General features: G+C 36.1%; 1 protein-coding gene across 1 annotated transcript in view; it reads left to right on the forward strand.

Annotated features, from left to right (window-relative positions):
- Positions 1-3,572: 3,572 nt before the first annotated feature.
- The window catches only part of LOC306847853 (talin-2-like), a 55,437-nt gene continuing 33,570 nt past the window's right edge, over positions 3,573-25,439 (forward strand). Inside the window, exons 1-2 of the mRNA XM_079382041.1 lie at positions 3,573-3,659; positions 19,591-19,636. The gene's annotated coding sequence lies outside the window, so the exon portion shown is untranslated. The remainder of the gene's footprint in view (positions 3,660-19,590; positions 19,637-25,439) is intronic.

Consider the following 25,439-nt stretch of genomic DNA (forward strand, 5'->3'; position numbering starts at 1 on the left):
CAAGCTCTTCAGGAAGACTGGTCCACGTGGTCCCCAGGGAATCTGGTTGCAAGTTGATCTTGTGGTGTTTGAACATGTGGCTTTTTTTGTCTTTGTGCTGAATGTTTTAAACCCAAGCATGTTGTCTAGAACCTCAAGCCTGTAATCAGATACAGAAAAATATAAGCTGCTTTTGTCTGTAGACAGACTTCCAGACTTGGTATAGTATCCATATTGCATGCACTGTTGCTCAATGACAAAATATATTTTAGCAACAAACTGTTATAACAGAAGTAAATAATTAATCATCAGATTAATAAACAACTGAATAACTATTCCTATTGTTAGAAAAAAAGTTATATGTGGGATGCTGCAAACAGTGCATGAAATAAATCTATTTGATGATGAAAAACTTTCTCATGCTTATATGTAATGTTTCTGTGTGTGTTCTGTTCTTCTCCACGGTTTTGCTTTGTGTGTTGTTGTTATTTTTAGCCACATGTATATTATAAAGAAAAGAATCTGGGTGGGGCTTTAAATGAATAATAACAAATCCACCCTATTCTCCCCCACCACTAAGTTCATTATTATGGAAATGACAGTTGGCGTTTAATTATTCAAGGGAAAGGTGAGAGCAACAGCCCCATCTTTAGGAGCTTTTACTGTCAACTTTGAAAAATACGAAACTAAACCAGTTTAGTTTGAACATTTTCATGGAAACTTCATTTGGGTCAATTTTTGACAGATATTTTAAACAAAGTTAAGTACAGGCAGGTAAAGTCGCCTGATGAGCTCATTTCCTACAAAACAGTGCCGCAGTTCCATTAAGATGAAATGGAATATAATTTATTGCCCTAAATGAGGAAAATTTGTTTTGGATAGTTCCTCATTTCTACTACACCTATTAAGTCGTATAATCATACAAAATTAAGTAATTATCATACTATGGTGTATGGGGCCATAGACCTGTTCTCTACCTAGTCATAATTTTAGACTTTATGCCCATAAAATGGTGTAGAATAACAGCATGAAGGAGCTACATCTTGAACTCATGGTAACATCAAAATAAAACAACAAACAAAAATCCTGACCATGCTGTAATACCACGCTTTAATCCATAGAGAGCAGCATTTAGGCACTTACAGAAAAAAGCTATTGGCCTGAAAATCAAAGTACATTTTGTGGCAATGAATATAACCTTATTATATATTGTTGTTGTTTTTTTTGCTGCTTTGTACATTGGTTATTGGCTATTAATTTGTTTTTATTACTTGTGTCCTGTCCTGTTACTGTCTTTCTGTTGCACTGTGGAGCTTCTGTCACTACAACAAATTCCTTGTATGTGTAAACATACTTGGCCAATAAAGCTCATTCTGATTCTGATAATCATAAATGCTTTCAAGGTTACAAGGATTATGGCAATACATTGTCAAAATACAATGTGAAAGCCACATATTTCATGAGGGTGATTTTTAGGACAGGAGAGGTGTTCTCAATAGAATTTGTGGAATGCTGTTGTGGACTCACCCCTGTTTGAGCTTTGTTGGATCAACACATCTATAATACATTCCAGGTGTCTGACCACACAATCCATGACTTCAGTCAAGACTGAGGCTAGATCCCCTAAACTGCACATCAAAAACAGAGAACGATAGAACGAGTAACAGAGAGTCTCTCCCTTTCTCACTCTGTTGTTCTTATTTTTCTCTGTGATGCTGGAAGTGTATTATTAAAATTGTATTTGTACTTGTAATTTAACTAAGTATTTATCAAGAAATAAAATTACGAGCAGAATTATTTTTAAGTTGCCAAGCTAATGTTTATATCTATAAAAATGTGTGGTGTTTGTGGTGCAGGTATTACACTCTCAGAAAAAAAATGTACTGAATCTGTCACTGCGGCGGTACCCTATGGAAAATGTAGTGATATCTGTACTCTTTAGGGACTGTGTATAGCTTTAAGGTACTTGTATGCATCTTTTAGGGGTAAATAAGGTGCAAAAGTATACCTTTTTAAAAAAGGTACTGCTTCAGTGACTTTTGTACCTTTTTTTTTGTCTGAGAGTGTATATGAATATCCAGAGAAAGAAAAGTAAAATCTGAAAAAATCGTTTCCATTGAGGAAAACAGTATATAAATCATTATTGACTGATTAATTGAAATGTAAAAATGCAGAATATGTTATGTAAGTGTTAAGGGTTAGGGGACAGAATGTAAGGTTTGTACAGAAATCGCTATGTTATAGGTCCTCATAAAACATAGAACTCAGTGTGTGTGTGTTTGTGTGTATGTGTGTGTGTGTGTGTGTGTGTGTGTGTGTGTTATATTCAGTGTTGGGCAGTAACTAGTTACTACCCAGCTAACAATTTTTGGTTCCCAGAACGTTCTGGCAACGGTAGTTTTTGGTTCCTAGAACGTTCCCAGAACGTTCCCTTTTGGGTAGCCAGGCAAGTTTTCTTAACGTAAATAGAACGTACTCTTTAGGTTAGGGAACGTTCTCGTCAGGTTCCCGGAACGTTCTCCTAACCTAAAGGGAACGTTCTATTTACGTTCCTAGAAGGTTCCCAGAACGTTCTCCTAACCTCTTTACTCTGATACCGCTGCTGTAAGTAATCATCCAGCACTCCCGTCCCGAGTCCCGTAGAGTATAAGCGGTATGGAAGACGGACAGATATGGACCTCAATAATCAGTAGGCTACTACAAACGTCTTGTTTCAAACTATTGTTTAATCTTCAAAGATAATCAGAGCACATTTAACCATCACAAGGAGCATTAAATGAGATTGAATTATCCGTTAATATGTAAGATTTCTTTATTATGTACCATATAATAGCCTAACCGTTTCTTAAGCACCAAATAACAATGACTTCAACAAAATCTTGGGTTTTAAAAATGTGAATTTAATTTTTACAGACATTAAAAATTAATAACATTTATTTGACTTTAATATGACATTCATTTATTACCACTGAATTAACGATGATGTGCTTCTCTCTTTTGGTCCGTAAACAAAAACTTCTCAGTTAATATCATGTTCTCTTCAATTACTTGTCAAATCTCTCTGAAATGCCACTGAGTGTCTGTAATAACTTCTGACAGCGATCCAATGTGGATTTTGGTCAAACGATGAGGCAGAAATATATTGTTAGTAACATTCTAGAAGATGTGGAAGATACACAGTTACAACTTCTGTGGGGCATGAAGAAAAAGTAACGTATAACTAGTAGTGTAACTAATTACTGTTGCCAGAAAGTAATGAGTAAAATAACAATATTACCTTTGAAAGGAGTAACTAGTAATAATGAGTAATATATTACATTCTGAGTAACTAGCCCATCACTGGTTATATAATTATATAATTATTGTGTCAGTATTGGTTGGTAAATTATGCGAATAAATATCGTATTATATATTCAAATATAATAATGTAATACAAATTTACCATTTAAAAAACTGACAAATACACAGCAGATGCCGACTCACCAGGACTACATTCCCCTGAATTCCGGTCTGCATGACGCATTTCCTCTAGTCCCATCATTAGTGATCGGCTCGGCTCGGCTCGGTAAATTCCGTCAATCGAGAAGTGATTTACTCCAAAGAGGCAGGACAAGACCGTAGTTTACTGTGCATCGAGCGGCTGCGAGCTTGCAATGAAACTGCGGTAAACAAACTCACCGGTAAGATCCAGTGTGCTCAGATTTCAGTGTTCGGCGAATTATGAAATATCCGCGATCGCTGTGTGTTTTAATGTGTTATGTATTAATACGGCAAGACCGATCTCACATGCAGTGTTTGAATGGATTGGGATTTAGAGGTGCGTGGAAATAAGCAGTGAGTGCTGGACAGAGACGTGCATAGAGTCCTTATATCGCATCTGACATGATTCACATGCTTCACCAGTTGCTAATGAGGAGAATTAATTCACGCGCACATTAATCGATGGGAACACTGTGGGTTTCTGCGTTGTAATCGGTACATTTGACTACTTAAACGTTTGTCTCTGAAATGCAGAAAGACGGATGATGACTGATATTTGCATTAAGGCAAATGCTCGTGTTTGGTGGTTTGTGTTCGCTCTCGTTTTTCACGAGACACATGGGGCTATGGATGAAATAAAAATGGTTTCGTAAAAATATATTTATTTAATTTATTTAATTGAGATTTCAAACTTGGCAAGGCTTACGTTGTTTATCTGTATAAGCGATGCTTAACTTTTGTGGATAGCAACTAGAACCATATTCAGCATATTCTGTGTTTGATAAAACTTTGCCATTAATCAGTTCATTTAATATTTTACAAACATGTTTTTAGATAGAAGTGAGCTTCTTTAGAAGAATTCTTGCAGTGTGTTTAAATCGCAACATTAATCATTGGCTCAAGGACTGAATCTTAACGTCTTACTTCCAGGCATTTCTCTCTCAATCCGCATTACCATAACCTTTCCATACTCTGACATTGTTTAAACCTTTAATTCACTCTTAAAACAACTACCCACGTTCAGTCGCAACAGTGGGATAAAATGCTTTTGTGATGGTCCAGACACATGGAGCCCATGCTGACGCCACACCCCTCGGTGTCATCACATTTAAACATCCCCTCAGAGCCAGTGTTGCCAACTGCTTTCAATTAAAAAGTAGATAAATGTCACTAGATAACATCATAATGGTAAATTCACTTATCTATATAAAGATGAATGATGAAGATCAGTGGGCAAGATGAGAACTTAGGTTTGTCCAAGAAGTTGCTATATTTGTCCCTAAACCTTTGAAAAAAGTCCTAAAAATGGGTGAGGAAGTCGCTTAATCTAGCTACAAAATAGCTAAATTGGCAACACTGCTCAGAGCTTTGGAAATGTATACTTGTGGATTCTTCGGATGTTTTGTTTGTCTTGAATTACATTAGCTACTCACCTTTTTATTAATTTACTTGCTATTCATTCATTTGCTAAATTGTATATGTTTCAAGTTTATCAAACATAAGCCTGTGTTTGATTTTGAAAACAAAGTCAAGCAGTAAGGGAGTTACCTTAGGTTTGGAGTAAAGGCTTTGATTACACACATATGTTCGTTTTGTATGTTGGCTTTAAACAGTACTTGTTCGTTGCAGTAATTTCATACCATGTAGTGACTACAGTTTCTTACTGAACAAAACTTGTATATTTAATAATGACAATAAGGTTGTGTATTACTTATTTCACGAGATGCTTTTTACTGCTTAAAATGAGCTGAAAATCCTATTAAATGTTGTTGTTTTCTTGGAAGATTTCCATTGTGATGGCTTACCCCATATAGTGTTACCACATGTCTGAACATTATGCTACTTTTTTTATGCTTTGTTATTCTTTTGCCAATTTTAAAACTGAAAATGATCTTATGACAAGGAGCTTTCATTCATTTCTATTGACATAGTGGATAAAAGTGAGCTTTTTATGAGAGCTTCTCTGTGTAGATTAATCATGTATTGTAACTTTTTCTGACAATATGAATGTATTGGCATTTTTCTTCAGCTTCATCTTGTTTGTCAGTGTCAAGAAGTTTTTTTTTTTGTTTGTTTTAATGAGATTCAGGTAAAGAAGGTTTCATGTGTGCAGCACATTCTAAAGATTAAGCACTTTTATGAGTCAGTATAACTCATCCTCCTCACTAAGCGCTTGTAATCTCTCATTGAGAATGGACTGTGTTTTATTTTTGTACTTTACCTTTTATTAGCACTGTAGACCTACTTTGCTTTTAAAGTCTTAAGTTTGTCTCACAGCATTCACTGACCTGAAGGAGACAGACAGGTCTGCTTACTGTTTATGGACTGCTGATGCTGATGAATCCAGTAGCTTAGGAAAAGGCATCAAGTAGAGTACTATCTGCTGTCCTTTTGACAAACTGCAGCTGCTTTTCATCACAGCTGTCACGTTTATTGGTAGCTTGCCCATGGGTCATACCTTATTGGTAAAAATGCTGATTCTCAGCATGTTTACACTGTATAGGTGAACAAGCTCATTGACTTGACTGTAAATAAAAAAATTAGTTCCCTTAATGCTATGGATCAGTTGGTTTCTATAGAGAGAATTAGACGTATGTCAAATGAGACCAGTGAGTAAAGCGTGCTCCTTTATAATGGAACCTCAAACTGTCTATTTATTCATTCTCTTTTTTTTAAATTATGAATGGTCCCATATCATGAAAAGTCATTTTTGTTTATTTGTTGCAATCCTTTAGAAATCATTTACATGATGCTCAAGAACCATTTCTTATTATTACCAATGTTGAAACCAGTTGTGCTGCTTAATGTTTTTGTGGGAAGTGTTTTTTTATGATTCTCACTATACATTTTTTTTAGGATTCTTTGGCGAATAGTTCAAAAGAATAGCACGTACTTGAAACAGAAGTCTTCTGTAACATTATAAATGTCTTTACTGTCACATTTGATCATAGTAATGCATCCATTTTGAATAAAAGTATTTAAAAAAAATCTTACTGCCCCCAAACTTTTGAACTGTGGTGTATATATCAAGCTTGTTTCAAGTGCATGTGCTGTATGCCTTAGTAAATTTAGACCACCAGCAGTCTTGGTATTTTGAAGGGCTTTTTTGTTTGTTTGTTTATTGCTGAACATGAATGGTAGCAAGTTTACAGATTACACTTGTGCGTTCAATGAGTCTTCGCACACCTGCATGTTCTGCCCAAATCTAGTTCCATCTTGGACAAGTGCAGACGTTTCCATTCGACATTTCAGAGAATTGAGGTATTGAAAACTTTTGAGTCCGTGTAAAGATTTGAATTTCTTAGCATATTGTTACACAGATTGCAATTAGATCTTTTACAAGCCCTCATGTCATATCAAACCTGTTTGATTTTCTGTCTTATATTGTACAAAGAATAAGAAAGCTTCGAAGAATGTTCACACTAAATGAACAGGGGCTGTCAGGCTCCAAAATAATTATATATATATAAAAAACACACTTTAGTATTTATTTGTCTATATGACAAGTCTTCTGAACAGAGTGCAGCTAATCTACTGAAAATTCTGCTCAAATTTGAACATTCTGCTAAACTCAGTGTTGCACGGAAGCAATAAAGTCAAACCGGTTTGGAACAACATGTAGTAAATGATGACAATTTAAATTTTGAGTGAACTAGGTCTATTACTTAACTTGATTTTCACACAAGGTTGAGGTGGAAGTTTGACTGCAACTCCTCTTCAAATGCGGCGGTTATAATTAGCAGGGGTGTCGTTGGCTATGTGGGTGTCACATCCTTAAGCTCCAGAGAGTTCTGAGCACTACTGCCAACAGCAAATGATAAAACACTACACCTGTCATCATTCTCTGCTTTTCAACTCTGCTTTCCTTGTTTTGTCACTCACTCTTATCTGCACCTTCATCTTGAGTCAAATTGTTTAATTAGGCTTCATAAGTTTTAGTAAAGCTTTAGGTTTGGTTGAGCTGTGACCTCACCAAAACCCTCTACATTTAGAACCTCGGTTACCTCTGTGATAAGAACCAATTATTACAATAGGCATTCTTGCATTTAACTCAAATTTGTGTCTGTATTAGCAGTAGTTCAACTAAAAATGAAAATCTGTCATTTACTCACCCTAATATCATTCCAAACCGGTGTAACTTTGTTTCTTCTGTGGAACATGAAATAAGATATTGTGAAGAACACAACTTTGGAGCCCACTCACCTCTATTGTATAGAGAGAGAGAGAGAGAAAAAAATAATAATAATATAGGCTACTGAAATAAAAATACTGTTCCACAGAACAAAAAATTATCATGAAAGTGAGTAAATGATGACATTTTCATTTTTGGGTGGACTATCCCTTTAATTATTGACAGGTTGCTTAACCAATATATCACGCATTTTACATATTTCATCCTGTAATCGATCTTATCAGAACCAGCTGACAAACTTGTGGTGGTTTGCTGCTAGGGCTGGGTATTGTTCAAAAATGTTCGATACCGATACCTTGAGTTCGATACCGGTTCCTGAACGATACTTTTTTTCGATACCAATTTTATGAAAACAGTTTTAACAAGATTACATTATCTCAAAAAACTTTGGTTTTATTTTTTTCAGCTTGTTGACATGTATACAGACTCAAAGACTCATCTCCTGAGCCACTGCACAAAGGAACAAAATATAGCCAACACAATAAATCAGTACAAATTATTTTAATAAAGCTCAAATAGTTTTCAGTTTACACTAGTGTGTGCTCATTTTAAAATGCATAGCTCAGACAGAATCATCATTTCTATTCATTTATTCTAGGTTGTTAAAGACTTCAAGAAATTTAAAATCTTTATCCACTTTCATAAGTGGATGTTTTATTTTCTTTCACAATATGTTTTATTGTTATTAAATTATACAAAATTTTTAGCTGTGAAGTTGTGAAGCAGGGCGTTTGGCTCCATACCGTCTGACACAGAACACCTATTGGAGCCTTAGTTTGAGTTTGACTCTGGAGGCCTGAGGTTGTTTCTCCCCCCACATTCTCTGTGCTGAAAAAGGATCCAGGTCAGTCTGTTATATCGGGAGCTTCTGCTATTGCTGCCTCCCCTTCGGCAGAATGGCTATCTGGCTCGTTGTGATCTCTTGTGCTCACTGTGAGTTGGTTGCCAGAAAGGGCAGTTACAATTCCTATCCAAACTGCTATGAGGGTTCATGCAGGCTTCTTTCTCATGAACACATTCCACTAGAGCCGTAGATGAGTGATCAAAGAAAGGTGCTAAAAGAGAAATAGAGTGGTCTGATGGATTGTTGGACAATGTATTAGGTAGAGGACATGTCTCAGGTGCTCATATGAACAAATAGTTCTGAAGATAAAACCTTGTATGTGTCCTGTCACTTTGAATAGAGTTTTTCTCTGTCAGGGTATTTTTGGGAATACAGAATATTTTTTGCCCTCTGACATGAGGCTCAATATGGTTACATGTAATCAGAGAGTGGAGAGGGGCTTTTCTGAGCCAGTCTGCAGCTGGCTGGGTTGCGTATGCTGCATAGATCTGACATTCCCAGATTCCCTGTATTGTAAGTGGAACAGACTAGACTGTGGTGCTGCCATTTCTCCACCTTTACAACGTAAATGGGTTAGACTAAATGCTGCTCAAACAGTTGTAGCGTCTGTACATGCAGATAAATGTCAGGTTTCAACAATATTTATTCACAATTTATTTTAAGAGCTATTTTATAAGACAGTAGATTTGAAATTGAGATTTCAGAAAAATAGTTTGTTTTATGAATTTTATCATGCTTTTGTCATAAATTCCACAGTTTATAGGAAAAGTTCACTGAAAAAACTTTACTTTACAACCTGTATGATTTAAAAAAAAATCTTTAGTTATCATATAAATATTTTTTTTTTTTTTTTTTTTTTTTTTATAATTCTTTTTTTATTTAATTTTTTATACAATGAAAGTCATAGGGGTTCAATTTTGTTTGGACCTCATTAACTCTCAAAATATCTTCTTTTGTATTCCACAGACAAAATAGATGTAATAATTATCGGCTTATCATATCAGCCAGAGTTTAAATGTCAATGCATCCCTAGTTATAGGAACTGAACTTTTAAACGGTTGTTAAAAATCATATGTGAAGGAAGGGCTGCATCCTTATATTTACTAAAGAGTCTATGGAACCTAAAACATATACTGTATGGACAAATGTATTGGGGCATCTGACTGTTACACCAGCCAGGACTTTAATGACATTGCATTCTAAATACATAGCAACACTGTAGCACTGGCCAAGAAAGCACAGCAGCGTCTCTACTTCCTCCGCAAACTCAGAAGAGCCAGAGCCCCGGCCCCCATCATGTGCACCTTCTACAGAGGCACCATCGAGAGCATCCTAACCAGCTGCATCACTGTGTGGTATGGCGCTTGCAACGCATCCTGCCGCAAGTCACTTCAGCGAATAGTGAGAGCAGCTGAGAAGATCATTGGTGTCTCTCTCCCCTCCCTCCAGGACATCTACAGCACCCGTCTCACCCGCAAAGCCCTCCGCATTGCAGGTGATCCCACCCACCCGACACACAGCTTCTTCAGTCTGCTGCCATCAGGGAGGAGACTGCAGAGTCTCCAGGCGAGGACCTGGAGACCCCCCCCACGGCTCCCCACACCCCCAGGACCAGCCACCTACTTACAAACTGTGACCAGCACCTCTCACTTGTGCAGCATTGGACTGATCACTACCTCATCCAGCATTGACTGTAAACTACCTCTTCGGATAGTCTCATAAAAAGACTGTTCTCCTGTCAATTTAACAGACTGACAAGCTCTTTTTGCACTACACACATATCTGCACAGTTTTGTTTTATTTAACTGGTTTGCACTCTATCTATTCTGCCATGTCACTTTATCTATCTTTTTTTATTTTTCTACAATGTCCTCAGACTGACAAGCTCTTTTTGCACTATACATATATCTGCACAGTTTTGGTTTATTTAACTGGTTTGCACTCCATCTATTCTACCATGTGCCTTATGCCACTTTATCCATTTCTTTATTTTTTTCTACAATGTCCTTACTTGTATAGCTATAGAGTTGTATGTACATATGTTTAAACCGTATTATCTGTATTTGAACGTGTTTAATGTTAACTGTTTACACCAAGGGTCTGAGGGTAACGCAATTTCAATTCTCTTTATGTATGTGCTGTACATGTGGAAGAATTGACAATAAAGCAGACTTGACTTGACTTGATAGACATATGTATTTAGATAGTTGCCCCCACCCTTTGCAATTCTAACAGCTTCCACTCTCCTGGGAAGGTTTTTCACAAGGTTTTGGAGTCTTTCTGTGGGAATCTTTGCCCTCTCATCTTGTAGAGCATTTGTGAGGTCAGGCACTGATGCCGGACGAGAAGGCCTGGCTTGAAATCTCTGTTCCAGTTCACTCCAAAGGTGTTTGATGGAGCTGAGGTCAGGGCTCTATCCAGGCTAATCAAGTCCTTCCACACCAAACTAACTTGCTTTGTGCACTTGGGCACAGTCATGCTGGACCTTCCCCAAACTATTCCCAAAAATTTGAAAGGATTTCATTGTCCAAATTGTATGCTGAAGCATTCAGATTTCCCTTCACTAGAAGTAAGGGCCCTTGCACAACTCCTGAAAAACAGCCCCATACCATAAGTCTTCACCACCAAACGTTACAGTTGGCACAATGCAGTCAGGCAGGTAATATTCTCCTGGCATCCACCAAACCCAGACTCACCCATCAGACTGTCAAACAGAGAAGGATGATTTGTAACTCAACATAACCCATTTCCACTTCTCCATAGTCCAGTGCCTGTGTGCTTTGCCTCTTCATATGACGCTTGGCATTGTACTTGGTGATGTGAGGCTTGTATGCAGCTGCTCAGCAATGGAAACACATTCCATGAAGCTCTAGCCACACAGTTTCTGTGCTGATATTAATGATATTAAAGTTAGTCATTCTTCAGGTATGGAATCAGCAGTGTTGGCGACTCATGTGCCTCACCACTTTACATGGCCTTATGTAGCTAAGTTGCTTCCACCTTCCAATAATGCCAGTTGACCGTGGATTGGAATAATCTAACTAGGATGACCCATTTATTTGCACAAATGTTTGTAAATATGGACTTCATGGCTATGTGCTTGATTTTATACACTTGGGTCTGATTGAAACTTGTTTCCCAGTACTTTTGTCTATAGTGTACATGTAACATGCACAGACTTTAGAGAAGTTGTAAAGAATCATGTGATAGAACACAGTAAACATATAACGTACAGAAATCTCCACACACTCTGATTATTTTGCTACACTCACAACTCATCTGAAGTATTATAAACATGATAGTTATGTTATATAAATGTAGCTGTAAATATATATATAGCTTGGCAACACAGTTCTTTAAATGGACCTCACTAGTCCTTAATGACAGATGGATCTATAGAGTAAACAGCATGGATAGTGCTTCATCTCAAGACCATTTGCTTCACATGTGTTAGTGTTCATATTTTTTGATAATTGTTTTTTAAAATCATATTTACAGCATATGTTGATATTATATCTAAATGATTGTACCCTCAATGTGTTTTTTGGGAAAGCATGTCAACAATTTGACACCTATTTGTCCATAAACATTTGTCACGTTTCAACAACATTATTTGCCTTAAAAAGCATTGAAGTTTCAGGCTTTAAAGCACTTGTAATAAATGTTGGTAACGTTTTGCTGCATGAAGATGAGTAGGGGGGTGTTTTAGCATGTGTCCAATTTTATCTGTCTCTCTGTCTGTCTCTTACTCTCGGTTTACTACCTTCTTGGCCCCCCTCTGTCCTTCTAAAGTTGGAATTTGCCTTGACGTAGAGATGCTAATATTTGTCGACCATCCGTTTAACCTTCAAAGGGCTCTGTGTTGACAGAACATCTGAGTTATGGAGTATGTATGTATTCTTTTATCAAAGGTCAGGGATTGGTAAATCATAAAAGAAGAGTTATTTTAAATACTCTATTTACATTTGTTCTTGAGTGAATGGTGCCTTAACACACTTGATAAACTGTTAATTTAAGGCCAAATGGAACATCATTAATAAAAAGAAGTGGAAGATGTAACACTTCTGCTGTTCTTCTCATACTCGCGATTCTAAAAATACACTTTGTTTACACAAATCCCCACTGCCCACAGGACAAGATCATGTTGAAGACTATGAGGAGTTTGGAGCCAGATTTGACCTTCTACTTGTCCTGTAGCTCTATATAAGGTGATTTGTTGTGTGTTTATTGGTGAGGGCAACACCAGTGGGATTCCAGCCAAGATCTAGTGTTGTGTAGCCACACGGAAAAGGAAAAGCAAACCTGGGTGTCCTGCTCCATGAGGGTTACTCCCCCACAAACATTATCCCCCTCTCAATGTGGAGCACTTTTTATTTTTTGAAAGTGTCTTGAGAGCTCCAGCTGGATTCGATTACATGTGGACAGCTCTGCATTAATGAAATGCTCGGAAATAGCCTTTATTTGTGCGGCATGTTCTTGGAGATCCCTAATGCTGAACTAAATGGATACAACAGACTAGAGCAGATTATCCAGGCGTGTAACTCCTGACTGGCATGTTTACTGGAAGGCTATGTGGTGTAAACCTCTGAAGTGCATCCTCGTAGTACGAGATATAACGTCCATAACCAGATCTGTGTAATCTGTTACAGCTGTGCGCTCTGAGGTCATAGTTGTGGCTCAGGAAATCATATGATCCTTACCTTAGATGTGGGTGGCATTATGACTGTGTTTCTTCCTGGCAGTGCATAAGTCATTTGTTAAAGTATGCAGATGCTGCTCTAGTACTTGTACTCTATTTTAGAATGGAGCACTGTTGGGTCCACTAATATGCATATTTTATGAGTATTAGCCTCATTAGCTGGCAGTGGTTTTAGTTGCTAATCCCCAAAATCTCAGTGACAATTCAGATTAAGCTGTCTAGCACCGCTCATTTTTCACAGGAATAGCTGCTTTATGAAAGTGTACAGCATGTTAAGTGTTGCCCCAGTCTTGTTAAACGAACTGGATTGTCAGTGAAAACACAGTCATTAAACCAGCTAATGTCTAGCAGGAGGCTGCTGATTGGCTGCTTGGCTGCAGCAGGAGATGCTTTTGCAGATGTTATTACTGTTGACTGAAGTCTATTTCCGTTTGCAAACTCTTCTCTGTTTGCTAAATATGTTTAAGAGGCATTACTTTTGTGCCAGTTCTGAACTGATCCGACTTGCTTTGAAACTATGGAATGGTTTATTAACTAATAACAAATATTGACATGGTTATTATTAGATTTTCATATACACTAGTGTTCAAGGGTCAGTAAGATTTTTTGCAACTTTTTTGATGAATTGATACTTTTATTAAGCAAAAATACATTAAAGGGGTCATGAACTTAATAACAATATATAAGAGGTCATTGTACTATAAAAACATCCTCTAAGTTTCAGAATTCACAACTTAGTTGTTAGTCTAACAACAGTTTATATTGAAGCCAGTCTGCCAAAACAACAGCTTGTGGAATGTTCATCAGAAGCACGCAAACCCGCGCCTCTATTGTGTTTGAATTGACAAATTCACAAAAATTTATGTCAAAATGCCCGTCTTGGTAAGTATCCTATAGCAGACATAGCCGGCTGAACGTACAGTATCAGTGCGTTCTCTTAAAGTGACAGTACTTTCTTAATATTAATCAAACAGCAACAATAAGAAATCACTCACTGCTTTTGATTGAATCGCTTTTGTAACTTTAATAAAGATTAATCTTTAATTTATACAGTCAAATATGCAATGCTGTTTTACATTGGATTACTTTATTCAATTTCTGTACCTAAAGCTATAAACCTAAGCAGCTCGCGACGCTGTGTCGTTAGCCAAGTCCAAACCGCGAAGGAAATCTGCGCTGAAACTGTATTACTCGTCAGTTGCTCAGTAACACTTTTATGAATTTTTACAAGGCATGTGACAATGTGATATGTGCATCTTCCCAAATTATTAATGGATAATTTATAAATCTGCTGCTGTCAACAAAAAGAAGCACTGAGGACTTCCTGCGGGTTTCCGTCAGAATAAAAGCTCCATCAACATTCATAAATGTTAGTATTATAATATTACTGTTGTTCTGTTAAATAAAATGAAAAAGACAATAATAATGATAATTACAACAGCTCTATTAATACATTTATTATAACCTTCACACGTAGTGTTCAAAAATGGCCACAGAATATTATTAACTAATTAATTTTAAGTTAAATTGTGCTTTGTTGGTATAATGTCTGCTAGAATATTAAAACTTTATCAGTGTTAAATAAGTATTTTTAAATTGTTTTGTATTAGTGTACAATGTTTAAAAATAATAATTTATTCCATGTAGTGTCCATTTAATTAATTTAACATTTAATATTGCAGGAATCCAAGTTATTTGACATATTTGAAAAAAATAAAATAAAAAAAAAGTAACAAAATAGTTACTTTCCCTGGTAATTAGTTACTTTTATAATGATGTAGCTCAGTTAATAACACTGTAATGCTGCTGCTGCCACCTTATGACAATAGATTTATACTTCGTATTAGGTAGTCTGTCATCAATGACAGTAGCTCATTGGAAAAGGATGGAAAATGCCCTTCATCGTGTTTGTACTAATAAATGCTGCTGCCTGCCAGCTTCAATCACAAATAAAATGTTGTTCCATTTTTATTTTTTTATTTTTTTTCGTCATAAATGTCAATATTTTCGCAAATATTCTTGAAATTTTGTGATATAATTTTGAGGCTATATCGCCCACCCCTACAATCCGCCACTTTTATTCAATCAGATCGTTCTGATGAGGGGGGTTAAAACAAGGACAAAAAATAGCCTATTACTTCTAAATATTTTTTTGATGTAAAAAAATCTTGATAACATTATAAGAGGACCTCACAGAACAGTACAAAATAATAAAATTAGGCAATTCATAACCCATTTAAGTGACAGTAAAGACTTTTATATTGTTGCAAAGGATATGTTTCAAATACATGTTTTTGCTTTGAACTTTCTATTCAAAGAATCCTCTCACCAAAATATTATGCACAACTGCTTCAAACATTAATAATAATAAATCATTAATCTTGAGCACCAAATCAACAAATAAGTATGAATTCTGAATGATCATGTGACACTGAGGATTCAGCTTTGTCATCACAAAAATAAATTTCATTTTAAAATATATTAATATAGAAAAATATTTCACAATATTACTGTTTTTGATCAAATAAATGCAACCTTGGTGAGCATAAGAGACTCAAAACATAATCTTAGCAACCTGAAACTTTTGAACTGTAATGTATGAAGGAAATATTTCAAATAGTAATGAGATGTTGTTAGGATTTCCATACTTAGACATTTAACATGTTTTGTCATTGTCTGTATAAAATGTGATTTATGTAGGGTCCTGATTCTTTCCCGAATTCTTTCTCCTGCATCCCATTTTAATATGGAGCAGACTATAAGTACGCTATCTGTAGGTTGATTTCCTCAGTGTGTACATTTTACTTGCTGTACAGAGTAACACATTTGCTCTGCTTGAGCATCCTGTCCAGGCTGAACGATGGACAGGGGAAGTGCTCAGGAAATAAAGTGAGTGTGTGCCTGTGCAGGTTTTTTCAATTAAATCCATTTACCCGTGTTAATAGATGTCACTCCATGTAGCTGTGTATAGCAGTGTCAGTCCCATCATCCACAATGTGAGCTGGCTGCCTGTAAAATATAAATTTCTCTGTTTGTCTGGCCATATTTTGGAGGGATTATTATTTTAGAATGATGGTTTAATGTGCCCTCCTTCTTTTGAAACCATTCATACACCCCTGTGTCTAGACTAGACTCTGTATTCATGCTGAGAGTTAATCTAGCCTGGAAACTTACTGAGTTTTGCTGATCCAGCAGGAATGTTGCTTGTCTTTCAAGAGCCAGGCTTGCTAACTGGCCTGTGACAAAACAGATTTGACATTTTCTGATATCAGAAACCCAAGAATTACAGAATGAGCTCATTTTGTGGCTCAGTTTCCTTAAATACTTTTTTTGGACTAAGGGTTAGCTCAGCTGAAAAACTAAATTATCATCATTTAGTCACCCTCATGTCATTTCATGCAGACTTTCATTCAGCTTCAAAAACACAAATATATATTTTTAAAGAAAGTGATTTCTGTCCCTTTATTGACATTCCATTATACCAAAACTTTAATGCTTGAAAACATTCATAAAGACAGTGTAAAGGTAATCCATATCAATCAAGCCATTTAATCCAAGTCTTCTGAAGAGACGCAGTATGACACACAGAGTACTCGCATATAGAGCACATTAAAAATGCTAAACAAGCTCAAAAGAGAACCAATGAGGTTTGTTCTTGCACATATAGACGTTTGTATTTCTGAAAAGTTAGTGTGTTTTGAGTGCATTGAACTCTTATCCCAAAAAATCAGGGACAATTTGATTTCTCATGATTCATTAATAAGCAATTTCTGTATTGTTCAATACATTTATATACTGTATAAATAGGTTGAACATGGACTGAATGTTGCCCTGAGTTAACGTGTCATCCTGCTGGAACATGCTGCATGTACAGGGGGTTGTTCATTCTGTCTTTCAGTGATTGTGAGTCATTGAGAAGCCGTCTGACATACTGATGTGTTGCCAGCACGGTCATGTGAACTTCACCGCCTACACATGCAAGTCAGGCCAGTGTTCATCACACAGGCTTTCCGAGCATCATGCATTAACAGTCATCTCTTTTTTTTTTTTCTCCTCCAACTTGTTCATTACTTTCCAGTGCTCTTGGCATTAAAAGGGTGTCTGAATATTTGTAATTGTGATTTAGTTAAAATGGCTGTTCTGCTACTTTTTATTATTTATTATCGTGCTTTGAGTATGATGGTGATTTGTGATCTTCCTTTTTGTGATTTTTAAGCTTTAATTTGAAAGCTTTTAGATTTCCAGCTTGCCATAGATGACAAAGAGCTAATTTTCTGTATAGATTTAAAGGAATAGTACACCAAAAAAATTAAAATTATTGGGGTCACTCACCCTCATTTTAATCCCCTGCAACTTTCTTCCATGAAACACAAAGCGAGAATGTTTTGGCAGTCATTGCCAAATGAAAAACATATAATTTCACTGACAATATTCCATTTCAAATGCTGCATCTGAAGTCTCATACTGGCAGAGAATATGCTACGTTTGATGAAGAACTTACTTTGCGAGAGCTTAAAGGGAGAGTTCACCCAAAAATAAAAATTCAGTCATTAATTACTCACCCTCATATCGTTCCAAACCCATAAGACCTTCATTCATCTTTGGAACACAAATTAAGATATTTTTGATGAAATCGGAGAGCTTTCTGACCCTGCATAGACCGCAGTGGAACTGACAAATTCAAAGCCCAGAAACATAGTAAGGTCATTGTTAAAATAGTCCATGTGACATCAGTGGTTTAACTTCATAATTTTATGAAGCTACAAGAATACTTTTTGTGCACAAAGAAAACAAAAATAACTTTATTCAACAATTTCTTCTCTTCCATGTCAGACTTTCATTCTTCTGCTTGTGAACAAGGCGCAGCACATCCGAGTTCTACATTATAATGCCGGCTCCGGCATCAGCGACAACACTCATGCGTCGTGGTACTCTTGTGAATGCCCGGTGGAGACTGACATGGAAGAGAAAACTTGTTGAATAAAGTAATTTTTGTTTTCTTTGTACAAAAAAAGTATTCTCGTTGCTTCCTCTACATTTCTGGACCTTGAACGTGTCATTTGTGTTGCTGTCTATGCAGGGTCAGAAAGCTCTCAGATTTCATCGAAAACATCTTAATTTGTGTTCAGAAGATGAACAAAGGTCTTTCATGTTTGGATGAGTTAAGGGTGAGTTAATAATGACAGAATTTTCGTTTTTAAGTGAACTACCCTTTAAACATTATGCTCTATATAGCATGAAGAATGAAGGCAATCTTAACTCCATTGTCATGTGACATACGGCATCAGTTGCTTCACTTCTGTGCCATTCATGACTCAGACGACCGGCATGTGTCATTCCATGCCATTCCCAACTCCTTTGTGGGGTTTTTTTTTTTTTTTTTGCCTACATATAGTAGGGAAGTAGAGTAGGCATATTTGGACGTGATGAAAATGTAATGCTGTTTTTGTTTGCATAATGTTTGTGAGTGTGAGGTTGCCGTGATTAATCAGTGTGGAATAAATGGTCTGTACTAGACTCCTGTTGACCTCTGTCGTGGTTGAATGGCAGCAGCTGCTGCACAGATGTTCCTACCACTCACTGAGGTCACTTACCACACACACAACGCAATTCAATACAGCAGCAGCTCTATGACCCCATCCGCTATCTGGGATAGTCACACCAGTCTCATGGTGAAGTGTGTATGGTGGTTGACTACGAGACAAGTCATGGCATTCTTTCATATGGTGTTGTTTTTTAGATTTATAGTAGAAGAGCTTGGTTTTCCTCTTCTGATTCTCGATATTTCTTCCCTCATGCTGCTATTTTTGTAAGATGCTGCGTATGTGTTAAAATGCGGTCGTAAGCTCTTGCTTGATTTACTTTCACCTTTAATTTCACCTTTTATTTAATAAGCGCAGTTGGTAATTTAGGAGTTTAATGTAAGCTCTTGACTTTTGGCTCTGGCTCTCTGGCTTTGAGTCAGCTCTGCAATCATGAGATCATTAGCAGATAGACCTGGGTTAATTACTGCGGCTTTAACTTATTCCTCATGAGGCTCAAACGTGCACACGCACACACACACGCACACACATTACTGGTAGGATTTCCATTTTAAATTGGTTGGGTTTCTTTTTTCAATCTTGTCCATCTGTTAAATCTTCCACCTAACATGGATAATGGGAATAACATTTAGGCTGAATAATCTTTCACTTCTAAATTGATAATGTAGACTTTTCCTTTGGCAGTTGTGATGGAAGAACTACTTTTTAAAGCTATTATGTGGATAAACCTTGTCAGGCCCAATTCAATATCCATTACTGTGGTTTCATTTGAATTGTCTTTTTAATAGCCTTTGTAAAGTTTTTGTACTCTATTTGCTTGTCTGATCATCACTCTTTCTCACCGTCTCCATAGCTGTGAAGATCTGCAGTGCTTCAGAGTTGCATACGCCTCATTTACGGTAAGCCAAGCCCTCTGTACCTCTTTCAAATGATCCCCCCCCCCCCCCCCAGCTACATACAGTTGTGTTTTTCTTAGGTGTATCTGTCATTGCTGTGGAAAAAGTCTTCCACCACCTTTTTTTCTCAAAACTTTTTTGTCCCATAGGACTCAGGCAACCCTTCAATGACACTAAACCCAAAATGTGGTTTATTTAGTATTCACATTAATAATGTGATCATTTTTACAATGATTTATTTGTTACATTTTCACACCAGCAAAAAACAAACAAAAGGAAAAATTTGATAAAATAAAAATCAGGAAAGAAAAGAATAATACAAAAATATCACATACATGCCCTCACCCAACCCACAGATTGAGAGCAGTGTCCAATATTGTACAGAAAAACTGTATGTAACAATACAAACTAGACATTAATTAGTCCAGGAAGTTGAGGGGGGTAACCAGAATAACGGGTTAGGAGAAAAAATAAAAATAAAAAAACATGTAATTTTACTTACAGCAAATACTGTGCCTTTAGTGCTTACCTAGTAAGTACAAACTAATAGTGCGATGCAGAATGGGCAATCAGTCAGTCAATAGAGGCTACATCTAGCCGCAGAGACTTAACATACACCAAAAAGGGTAACCAAATTCTTGAAAATGTAACCATGGAACTTCAAAGACTGTTTAATTCTTTCCATTAACAAAGAAGAAGGCATCTTTTATCCACAAAGTATGGGAGGAGGGGTGAGAACTTTTCCAATGCATCAAAATAGAGCGCTTTGCTAGTAGTGAGAGAGAGGCTACTAACTCATCAAAATAAAATGGCAACTCACAATCAGGAGGAAACACTTTAACGGAGAAGGATTAATGTTAATACAATGATTCACATTTAAACTAAAAACAATCAATACTATATGACTTAACATGTAGTTGTTTTCTTCTTTCAAACTGAAGCAGTTTCTGTCATTTTATAATTGAATGTAATTTAATGCAAGTTTGATTGGCCGAAACATTTCATGCTAAGAAAATAAGAAAGCTTGTATTGTTGTAAAGCAGTGTTTTTATTGCTAACTAAAACTTGAGAAACTATAATTGCTAGTAAATTAAAGCTGAAGTCCTGAAATGACCAAAACTAAAATTAATGATGTAGAAACAAACTGATAACAATGTATAAAATAATAACAAACACTAAAATAGTATATAAATAATACTAAAATGACACTGTTGTAAAGAGGTAATAATATTATCCATAATTTCTGTTTTACAGGTTTAACTAAGCTAAATTAAATATTTTAAGTTGTGTATATATATATATATATATATATATATATATATATATATATATATATATATATATATATATATATATATATATATATATATATATATATATATATATATATATAGAGAGAGATATAGATAGATATGACTATTTGAGGAGTTCAGATTAACTTTGTGGAAAATTTGTGGAGGGTGGAGTTTAGCGGTGTAATCATATTTCAGTAGCCCACAGTTACTATAGTAACACTGGTGACAGACATGAGTCACGTCTACATGAGTGTATGACTGAATATAGCTGCTGAGTCTCACTGATATGAGGCAGTGGAAATAAAAGGTTGTGTTAATTGCATTACTGGCTGCATGTGTGCCTTTCATTACTGTAAGAACTTGAGTGAGTAATCAGACTTTAGTCAGACTGCTAACCTGAATGCAGCATGAGATCCTGTTGAAGGTCTATAAATGGAAGGACGTTCTCTGGAGTGTTATGATTTTTAGGCTCTCTAGTCTAGAGCCACCGGTGGGCTGGTCGAGTTGGTGCTTGTGGACGTTAAATCCAAAAGTCTGTGCTGTGTATATGCAAATAAGTGTGATTGCGATAATATACAAGACAAGTTGCAGCTGATCAGACAGGAACTTTAGGAACTTGTTCCAATGGCACTCGGCAACAAGGGCTGATATATTTTGGGTGTTACCGATTTGAGGTGTTGTATTTAAAGGTAAAGTGTGTAATTTCTGCAGCACCAGATGGAATTGTCAATGAAATTAGTTTCCAAACTTCTTTTCTGAAAACTGCTCCTCCACCTCAACACCCTTTCTTCCGTATTTTGGACAAATAGTCTGGCCCAAACTGGTGGGTAACTAAATGGTATTTTGGTATAAGTTTTAAGAATCATTTCTGAAATGCATATGTCAGTGTTTTCTTCACTGCTTTTCCACTGCTGAATCTCCAGCATAGTGAAAAAAAAAGATATTTTACATGAGTTTTGAATATGAGGTGGCAGTCTGAATTGAATGTCGTTAGACCAAAATGTTGTTTTCTATTTTATTGTCTCCTAGGGCTGCACACAAAAATGTAAACAGTGTGACCAAAGTAGTCTGATTCATAAGAAAATGACCCTAGTGAATCTTTTGTTTAATGAATCTTTGATTCAATGAACTCCAAGTTCTTACTTTAGTGACATTTGTCTTATAATTAATATATGCATATCAGACATTGTGTTACGACTATTGCATTTCCAACAATACATTTCCCAATCTATGCATGTCCGTCTTTGATAGCTCAGAGCTCTACAGCTTGTCCCTGACATACTTGGTCAGATCACGCTGCCAGTGTTCAGTGTGCCAACTGTGCACAAGGGCATCCTCAATCCCCACAGACACACACAGACTAAAGATTAGCTATGCTGAGAGAAACTCTGACTTTAAGGTAATAATTCTGGTTCTTTATTGATTTTGAAGTTAAACCATGTTATTAAACCATGTTTGTTCCAGCAAGGGCTGTTTGAACCATGAAGTGAAACTCTATCCTCTGTCTAGTATTATGCTGTGTCTTTTTATTTTTCTGTGTGTTTAAACTAGTCAGTGTTTCATTAATGTGCAGTTTGGATGGTGCTGAAAGAGTAAAGACAGCTGACTGGGAGTTCAGGTGTTAACAGTAAAGTGTGTGTGTGTGTGTGTGTGTGTGAGAGAGAGAGAGAGAGATGTATCAGCCTGTCACAAACTAAGACTGTCAGCCAGTGGACAAAGACTGTCAGATCATTTCTTACATGTTGTACAAAGTTTTTTTTTGTTTTTTCTTAAACAATGTCTTAAATATTTTTCTTGTTTGTGGGGAATAAAATACTTATTTTCTTAATTTTTTTTTACAGATCTTTTCTTGTTCTATGTATTATAATCGTTTGTTCCTTATTCATGCAATGGACAATGTTTTTATCAATACTGTCATGCCAATAAAGCTCAATTGAATTGAATTGAGAGAGATGGACAGAATACAGATACCTTTCTTATAACACACAATGTCAAACAGGAAAATGTGTAAAAGAGACAAATTATAATGTATATGTATTAGAGGACCAAAACTATGTGATTGAGTTTGTCCTGATTTAATAATTAATGTCACACGAGTAGGTGCATCTCCAAAAATTTGAATATTGTGTGAAAGTTTTTTTTTCGTAACTTATTTCAAAAAGTGAAACTTTCATATATTCTAGATACATTACATGTAAAGTAAAACATTTCCAATTTTTTTTATTTTAATTTTGATGATTAGAGCTTACAGCTCATGAAAGTGAAAAATCCAGTAGCTGAAAATATTAGAATATTTCCTAAGATCAATCAAAAAAAGGATTTGCAAAATAGAAAAGTTCAAGTTCTTTAAAGTATGTTCATTTATGCGCTCAGTACTTGGTCGGGGCTCCTTTAGCTCGAACTCCAGCATCAGTGAGGTGTGGCATGGAAGCGATCAGCCCGTGGCTCTTCTGAGGCACTATTGAGACTTCAACTCGTCTGTATTGTTGGATCCACTGTTTCTCATCTTGCTCTTGAAAATATCCCATAGATTCCATATGGGGTTCAGGTCAGGCATGTTGGCTGGACAATCAAGCACAGTAATATCATGGTCAGCAAAGCACTTGGAAGTGGTTTTGGAAAAGGAAATCAGCATCTCCATAAAGCTTATCAGCAGATGGAAGCACAAAGTACTCCAAAATCTCCTGGTAGACGGCTGCATTGACTTTGGACTTGATAAAACACAATGGACCAACACCAGATAATTGGCACGGCACCCCAAATCATCACTGACTTCGGAAACTTCACACTGGACTTCAAGCAGCTTCTGTGCCTCTCCACTCTTCCTCCAGACTCTAGACCTTGATTTCCAAATGAAATGCAAAATTTACTTTTATCTGAAAAGAGGACTTTGGCCCACTGAGCAACGGTCCAGTTCTTTTTCTCTTTAGCCCAGGTAAGATGCTTCTGATGTTGTCTCTGTTTCAGAAGTGGCTTGGTAGCCCTTTTCCTGAAGACGTCTGAGCGTGGTGACTCTTGATGCACTGACTCCAGCTTCAGTCCACTCCTTGTGAAGCTCTCCCAAGTGTTTGAATCGGCTTTGCTTGACCGTATTCTCAAGCTTGCGGTCATCCCTGTTGCTTGTGCACCTTTTCCTATCCAAATTCTTCCTTGCAGTCAACTTTGCATTTAATATGCTTTGATACAGCCACCCCTTTCAGTAATGACCCTCTGTGACTTCCCCTCTTAGTGGAGGGTGTCAATGATTGTCTTCTGGATCATTGCCAAGTCAGCAGTCTTCCCCATTATTGTGGTTTCAAAGAACAAGAGATACCCAGAATTTATACTGTGGGGATGGTCATTAATGAAACTCAAATGTTAATAGTCTAATATTTTGAGATACTGGATTTTTGACTTTCATGAGCTGTAAGCTCTAATCATCAAAATTAAAACAAAAAACTTTTGAAATGTTTTACTTTACATGTAATGAATCTAGAATATATGAAAGTTTCACTTTTTGAAATGTTACAAAAAAAAAACATTTTCATGATATATTCTTTTTAGATGCACTTGTATTGATTTTGGGTGTGTTATAATATCCTAGATGGAGCCAGACAGTAATTTTGCCCTCTACATAAAACTTTATTAAGTAAAAGATTAATTTGTTGTTTTTTTGTAATACTTTAGTAAGGTAGTTGTTAAGTTTTGGTATTGGGTAAGATTAGGGATGTAAAATATGGTCATGCAGAATATGTGCTTTATAATTACTAATATACAGCCAATATGTTAATATGCATCCTAATAAGCAACTAGTTAATAGTGAATTGGTCCATATACCAAAGTGTTACTTTTTTTTTATTTTTTATTTTTTTTTAAGAAATTAATATTTATTTAACAATGATGCATTCAATTCTAATTTTACATTGTTGCAAATAATTTCTGGTACAAATAATTTATTTTTTAAAATAAATGCTGTTCTTTTGAACTTTCTATTTATAAAAGTATAATAGATTCATTACAAATGTTACAAGAAATGTGTAAGAAATGTTTCTTGAGCGCCAGTGATTTCTGAAGGATCATGTGATGCTGAAGACTACAGGACAGGCTGCTGATAATTCATCTTGCCATCACAGAAATTAATTACTTTTTAAAACCATATTAAAATAGAAAACTGTTATTTGTAAATTGAACTAATATTTCACAATATTACTGTTTCTGTATTTTTAAATCAATTAAACGCAGCCTTGGTGAGCATAAGAGACTTATTTAAAAAACAGTAAAACCTTACTGACTCCAAACTTTTGAATGTTAGTGTATATTTATTTTTTAGGAACACTTTGCTGACAATCAGTATCTACAGTATCTTAATGAATCAGTAACACTGAAAATGTTTGACAGTATTTGAATTTACATCTTTTATGAAACTGTCGATTAGTTTCTAAAATCAGCATCATTGAAATGCGCACATGTTCTCCTGTTAGTTTGCTGTCTTCAGTTCTCCATCTTCCTCATTTCCCTCCTTTTCTCCACAG

Source organism: Barbus barbus, assembly GCF_936440315.1.
Source record: "Barbus barbus genome assembly, chromosome: 1".
NCBI classification, from domain to species: domain Eukaryota; kingdom Metazoa; phylum Chordata; class Actinopteri; order Cypriniformes; family Cyprinidae; genus Barbus; species Barbus barbus.